We start from the raw sequence: 6,411 nt of genomic DNA on the forward strand, positions 1-6,411 counted from the left end.
GCTCTTTTAGTTTCTAGTTTACTCCTCTCGCCTCTGCAGGCTGGCTCGCTGGCTTCTGGTTTCGCTGGCTTCTGCTTCTGCTGGCTTCTGCTTCTGCCTACTACTAACTACCACTATATATGTTTCCTAGACCAATCAAAGGGGAGAGCATGCGTGACCTTTAACTCTATTGGCGGCAGGGCGGAAATCATGCAGTGTGCACGAGCACGGAACTACTTATAAGGTCTGGGAGGGGGGATTCTCCTATTCGGCAGAGCAGATGCGTGGAATGTGCCATTACCGGATGTGAGCGCCATCTTAGAAAGGCTGGGGTCCGACCTCGGCCGCGGCTCGGACCTCTACAGTATTGATTGTCTGGCTTTGGAATCAGGTATAAAGTAGTTAGCTTAAAGCCTAACATGTAGCAAACACTCAAAATAGCAGCTCTTTCTACCATGAGCACTCATTGTATTTAAGGTAGTCTCCATCTTAATTTTTCCTTTTCATTATTTCATTTATTCAACATTTATTATAGGTGTCAAACCTACAAATTCAGCATTTATTGGTGTCAAACACTGTGGCAAATTTCAGAACCAAAAATTAATCAGACATAGTTCTTGCCTCCCACACACCAGATGGAAGAGGAGAGAAAGAAGGTACAGGCCCTTTGCACCTCTGTAGAGGGCGGGATAAGGTGGCAGGACAGCAGAGAAGAGGAAGACATCCTTCCAGCTGAGATTCAGGAAGATATTCTGGAATAATATCTTTCACCTGGTAAGTGCCAAAATATAGACCCACAGGGTCCAGGTAGGTACAGAAAAGAGCCCTTTAGAAAGGGAAAGCCCTGGGGCATCATGTTTAACATTTGCCATAGCCTGCGAGGGGCATGATAGTGTCTTCAAGGAGGGGCCGCTTTACAGGAGTCAGCTGCCTCTCACATAGTATCACACATATAAATGGCAGAACTACACAGTGAATCAGAAATAATGAGACCGAGAGCTTCAAGCCAGTCATCAGCTTCTTTTCAGTATTCTACAAACAATGCTCATCTCTAGATGCTCTTCCTGGGCTGGTGGAGACGCAAGCATCAGGCCCTTTCCTTTCTTTAGCTGCAGACCATTCACAGAAAAATCCCACCTGGAGCCTGCACCCAATTAAGGACCATCTCCCTTCTCCTGCACAGTCTGAATTTGCTTCAAATTGTGTCACTCTTTTGATTTGTTCATATTCTGTCTTCTTAGCCTTCACTTCCCCACATTCTCCGCTAGGCTGCTCCTAAAATACTTGCAGTCTGACAGCTCACATCCTTTGTGTTTCTCTTCCTCAAAGCCTCCCCTAGGAGATCACCGTGTTGGAGATTTCCCATGAGCTGTGCTGGTCCTCAGCCACATTTCAACTGGGTTCCATTTTGCCAGAAACCCTGGACTTTTTTTCTGTCTGACTTTAATAGCCAGGAGAGGCATTGGCTGGACAGGTAGTCTCATTTAATTTCCCTGATTTGATTGTGGCAGTCCACATTCCACCAGGCTCTCCTCTCAGATGGCTCATCCTTGGCACCCAGCCCCCAGGCTATGAGGAAGCCTGAACTAGCCCAGCAGAGGTCACATGGAGATGCAGGCCCTCAGCGAGCATCAACCACCCAACATGTGAAAGAACCTTCAAATGGTTTTAAGTGCTGAGCCTTTGATTCATGCAACTGAGACCATCAGGGAGTAAAGAGAAGCTGTCCCTGCTGTTCCTTATGCATAAACCCCAGATCCAGAGAGCATAATAAGTAGTTGTTTTATGCCACTAAATTGGAGTGATTTGTTAAGCAGCCATAGTAACTGAAATTCCATTTACAAATATGGAAGTGCTTCAGCAAATAAATCCATCTATGAATACACTTTTTGGAAACATCTTCTCTCTCTGGAGTCTTTTTAAATTAAGTGTTTATTTACTTTTTTGGCTAATGCCCCCCTGATGCTCCCATGACTCTGACTTCCAGACTTTTCCAGCAGCATGCATTTTGATGGATGCTTCCGGCGTTCTTCATGTGAGCACAGTGGGCCTGGGCCAACTTCAGCTCCCTCCGCTGTCTCCTAGAAACTTCACTTGTCAGTACTGAAGCTGAACTGCCAGCCATCTCAGGAAGTAAGTCTATCCTGGGTGGCCAAGCAAGGCTTGCATTCTTTAATCTATTTTCTCTCTAAAAAGAGCAGTTTTCATTACATATGCTTATGTCTGAAACTCTAAGTGCTGCTCTTTTTCTGGAGAGCCTTCCTCCACCTTGCCCATTGGCCACAGTCAGCAGTGCATCCTCTAGGAGACTTGTCCTAACCATACCCTCTCCTTGGACAAAACCTGAGGCCCTTTGCCCATAGCAAACATCTGGGGCGGCCCAGAGCAGTGTGGCAGGGGCAGGACTGTGACGGGCTAGGCATTTGCTGTCAGGCAGTCCAGGACATGAAACTTGCTTTGCCACTTAATTTCAAGCTGTGGACTGTGAACAAAGTAAGTCCTCCACCCATAAAATAGGGATAATAATGCCTGTCTCTTAGTGTTGTTGGGGAGAAAAGAAGATCAGGTATGGAAAGTGCTTATGCTTATGTCTGGAACATAGGCAGAACCTGATCAAGAAAGTCATCATTAGTACCACCTCTGCTATCACCTTCACCGGCACTGCTACCAGCAAAAGGGCCATCACCTCCACCACCTGCATTGCCACAAATGCCAATACCACCACCAGCACCACCTCTACCCCCACCGCCTCCCCTGCCATTTTTGCTCATTCATTTGGATCACTGTGGGGAAAACTGAAGTCCCTATGGCCAGGATCCTCACCTGACCCTAAACTACATGATGATGTAACTGGCCTGCTGTGAGCCTACTGCTTCCACACCCAGGCAATAAACTATTATTGACTGAGTCACTGTATAAAGAGCTCTGCCCAATGCTCCAGGCAGAGGCAGAGGAAGGAGGATTACAATAATTCGAGGGCTCCACCTATTGCCAGGAGAACAAGCTGGGCAATAAACCCTTTCACCCTAAGAACGCTTCATTGCTCGGTCTCACTGAATCCACAGTGAACTTGCCTGGGGCTGAAACCCATCAGCAAGACACTCACTCACTACAGGAAGCACAGCTCAAAGGCAGGGAAGGTAACTTTGTGTCTCTGTATCTGCAGTGCCTCCACACCATGCTCTGAAAATAATCTCCACAAATATTAGCTGGAAAAAGGGAATGAATGAACAGATGTGGCAGCATCTTAAAATCACCTTTAACTCTATGTAAGTTTATGACAAGGATATGGGACCTAACACAATTTGAGTTTCTACAGTGTGAAAGGTGCTGAGAGGCACGTGCTCTATGGTACCCCGTGAAATCGTGACCCCAATGACCTCTGTCCCTACTGACCCCTCCCTCACTGCCTCCTGTTTCAGGCCCACCTCCACTGAGAAGAGTCACTACACACTGCTCAGCGTCTCCCTCTCCTTGTATTCTTAAACTCATCTGTGTTCTTGCTCCCTCAAGAGTCATTTGTGCTAATCTTAGATTGTATTTATGGAAAGCAGTGGTTCTCAAAGTGTGGTTTCCCTGGACGAGCAGCATCAGAATCATCTGGAAACTTGATAGAAATGGAGATTCTTGAGTGAATCTCACCTCAGACTGAGTGAATCGGAAGCTCCAGGAGTGGGCCCAGCACTCTGAGTTTTAACCAGCCCTCCGGATGATTCTGATGCTCACTCAAGTTTGAGAACTGCTGATGTGAACCACACGTCAGTAGGTGTTAAATAGTTACATAGAGATGGTGAAATGGCAAATGGCAAGTTTTCCACCATAACCATTGTAGTGAGGCTATGAGGTGATTTGGAGTTCCCAAAATAAAGGACTAGGTAAGAAGGAATTGTCAGGGCTGAGGCAGCAGGGATGGCAGGGTGTGAAGGACAGGGAGAGAGGTGGATGTAAATCTTCCAACCAGCCCTTAGCTCAGAAGTGATTATCTTCTGGCTGGCATCACAGGTTTGCAAACTTCTTCCAACTCCGTAGCCAAACTGTGACATTCAGATGGGATTTTCCGTGGCACCCTATGCAACAGGGGAGGCAGAGTTCCGGCTGAGGACTGGGGCCCCCAGGACCTGCAGCTCAGTCCTTGTGTTAGCCTGTGAGTTACTCAGAGAAGTCACTCACTGAGCTTCTTTGTGATTCTATAAAGCTGTTAACAGAGCTATTGGCCCTGACGCACCAGGGAAAAGCCATGAAAGCTGTCAGGGACTGATGAGAGACTGTTGACAAAGAGCAGAGTAGTGCAGTGGCATTGGGGCCCTATCTGTGTGCCTGTGGTGGGCACCACCACACAGGATGCACACAGCCAGGTCCATCTAGAAGCGGGGCCAGGCCCAAACACCCAGCTAGTCCTGACCATGAACCCTTGAGGACAGCTCTGGGCATTTAGCTACTGCCAGCCCAGCACTCCTGCATAACAGATGTTCAAGAAATCCTTATGGAATGGCAGAGCCAACCACCCCTGGGGCGGGGATGCTCACGTAGGAGAGCCCAGCTGAGAGTGGAAGTCAGCCGGCTGCCTGGGCTCAGCATGGCAGCTCAGCTGGATGCGAAAGGTGTACGTGGTCACCCTTCACATCCACAGCAAGCTCCTGGTTTTCCTCCCATCCCGCTGTGAGGGAGGAGCTGGGAAGACAGGGAAGACAGATCCCAGTGCCCCCAGCCCCAGAGGCGCAGCACCCACTGGCTAGTGAACCTCACTGCCTCCGCCACGGGCAGAAGCGCGGGTGGGGTTTTCTGCCCAGTTGCTTTTTCTTGTGGCTAATTGAAGCTGCTTCTTACTGGCAGAACTCTTAGAACGAAGGGAGTCGAGGTGAAAGTCGACTGCACTCAACCTGACCAGGTGGGCTACTGCCCTTCCCCTCTCCCATCCCACGAGAGAGCTTCTGTCCGTAGGAAGGACACATGTCTGACCTCAGACAGAACACTTTCTCTTCCATCCACTTATCTATGATGGGATTTGCTATGCATTTACAAATAAATAAATGACAAGAGTTGGGTTTTTATTTAAGGTGGCATTTTTAACATTAGCCTGGAAAGACTAGGGCAAAGACTATTATGGACTGAACATTTGTGTCCCCCAAATTTCATATATTGAATCTCTGTCTCTCTTTCCACTGCACCCACCAAGGAAAGGCCCTGTGAGGTCAGCAACAAGGCCTTCCCCAAGCCCAGAAGGTGGTCCTCACCAGGAACTGGCTGGCACCCTGGCGTCTGTCTCTCCAGCCTCCAGAACTGCAAAGAAATAAATTTCTGTTGTTTATCTGTTCAGACTATGATAGCTTGTTGTGGCAGGCCGAGACAGGTATGAAACAGAGGGCTGGAGCCAGGACCCAGCTCCGAAACTGCCTTTCTCCTGGCGGTTGGAACCAGGCCTGGGGTTTCTTAGCAGCTCTAGCCCAGCCGGGCCTTGGGGCAGACCTCCCTATCCCTGCCGCTGGCCTGCCTGCTCCCCAGGATTGTCATGCCCCAGGCACTAGTGGCCAGCAACCAGTCACACACGTCTCTCACACCCCCTACTGACCCGCTCCAGACCCTTGCGCCCGGCCCTCTTGGAGCCAAAGAGCAAATAGTGTGTGCACATGGGGGCAGTAGAAGGTTGAAGAGACACACACAGTGCACAATCAGCAGTTCTCAATTCCTTTCTTTCCTCCCCACAGCGGACCTGACTGCGGGTTTTAGGGATCCTAATTACCGTAAATGTCAGTTTGACGTATTGTTGGTGCCAACATCTATTCGGAGGAGGAGACAGTGTCCCCTCTGCCGCCTGAGCCCAAGCCCTGCTCCTCAGCACCGCTCCTCACCCTGCCAATCAGCCCACGGCTCAGCTGGATCCTTATACAAGGCAGGATGAGGGCATGCCAGGAAAGTTGTCACCATGTGCACGTTAAAGAGAAAAGGGTTATATAAACCCAGGGGGAGAAAAAGTTCTTATCCATAGTAGTCGTTGAGTTCATACAAAAAAAAATAGAGAGGGCTGCTTGTGCCAGATGCTCCTCAGTTTGGCCCCATCTCCTGTGGCTGACCTGACCTGTCTTCTGCTCTCCAGGAGGTCAAGGGCCAGGGTACAGAGGAGCAGATGGTGACCCCAACTTGAGGCGCAGGAAATGAACCTTTTCTTTTCTTGTCCCCAGGGCTTCCTCTTCCCCACTGAGACCTCAGTCAGACGAAGTCAGGCCAAATAGGGCAGGAGACATGATTTCCAGGGGAGAAAAGGGAGTTTTCCACAAATGCAGACTTTCTAGAGCCCAAGTCACCTGGTTTGGAGGAACTTTCATGTACATTTTAGGGAGCCACATGGTGCCTCTGAAGGAGCAATCGGCCAGGAGCAGGCAGAGTGGGGTGTAGGTGAGGGAGTACCGCCTACGAGCTATGTGACCTCAGGTT

General features: G+C 49.4%; 1 long non-coding RNA gene across 2 annotated transcripts; it reads left to right on the forward strand.

Moving 5' to 3' along the window:
- Window positions 1-258: 258 nt before the first annotated feature.
- On the forward strand, window positions 259-5,263 carry LOC140846366 (uncharacterized). Of its 2 annotated transcripts, none has more exons than XR_012125386.1 (5): window positions 259-370; window positions 594-753; window positions 1,967-2,112; window positions 3,146-3,248; window positions 5,156-5,263. It is a non-coding gene; the product is annotated as an uncharacterized lncRNA (long non-coding RNA). The 2 variants fall into 2 exon arrangements; XR_012125387.1 differs by having other exon boundaries at window positions 271-370; window positions 615-753.
- The last annotated feature ends 1,148 nt before the right edge of the window (window positions 5,264-6,411 follow it).

This window comes from Manis javanica, chromosome 15 (assembly GCF_040802235.1).
Source record: "Manis javanica isolate MJ-LG chromosome 15, MJ_LKY, whole genome shotgun sequence".
Lineage (NCBI taxonomy): Eukaryota > Metazoa > Chordata > Mammalia > Pholidota > Manidae > Manis > Manis javanica.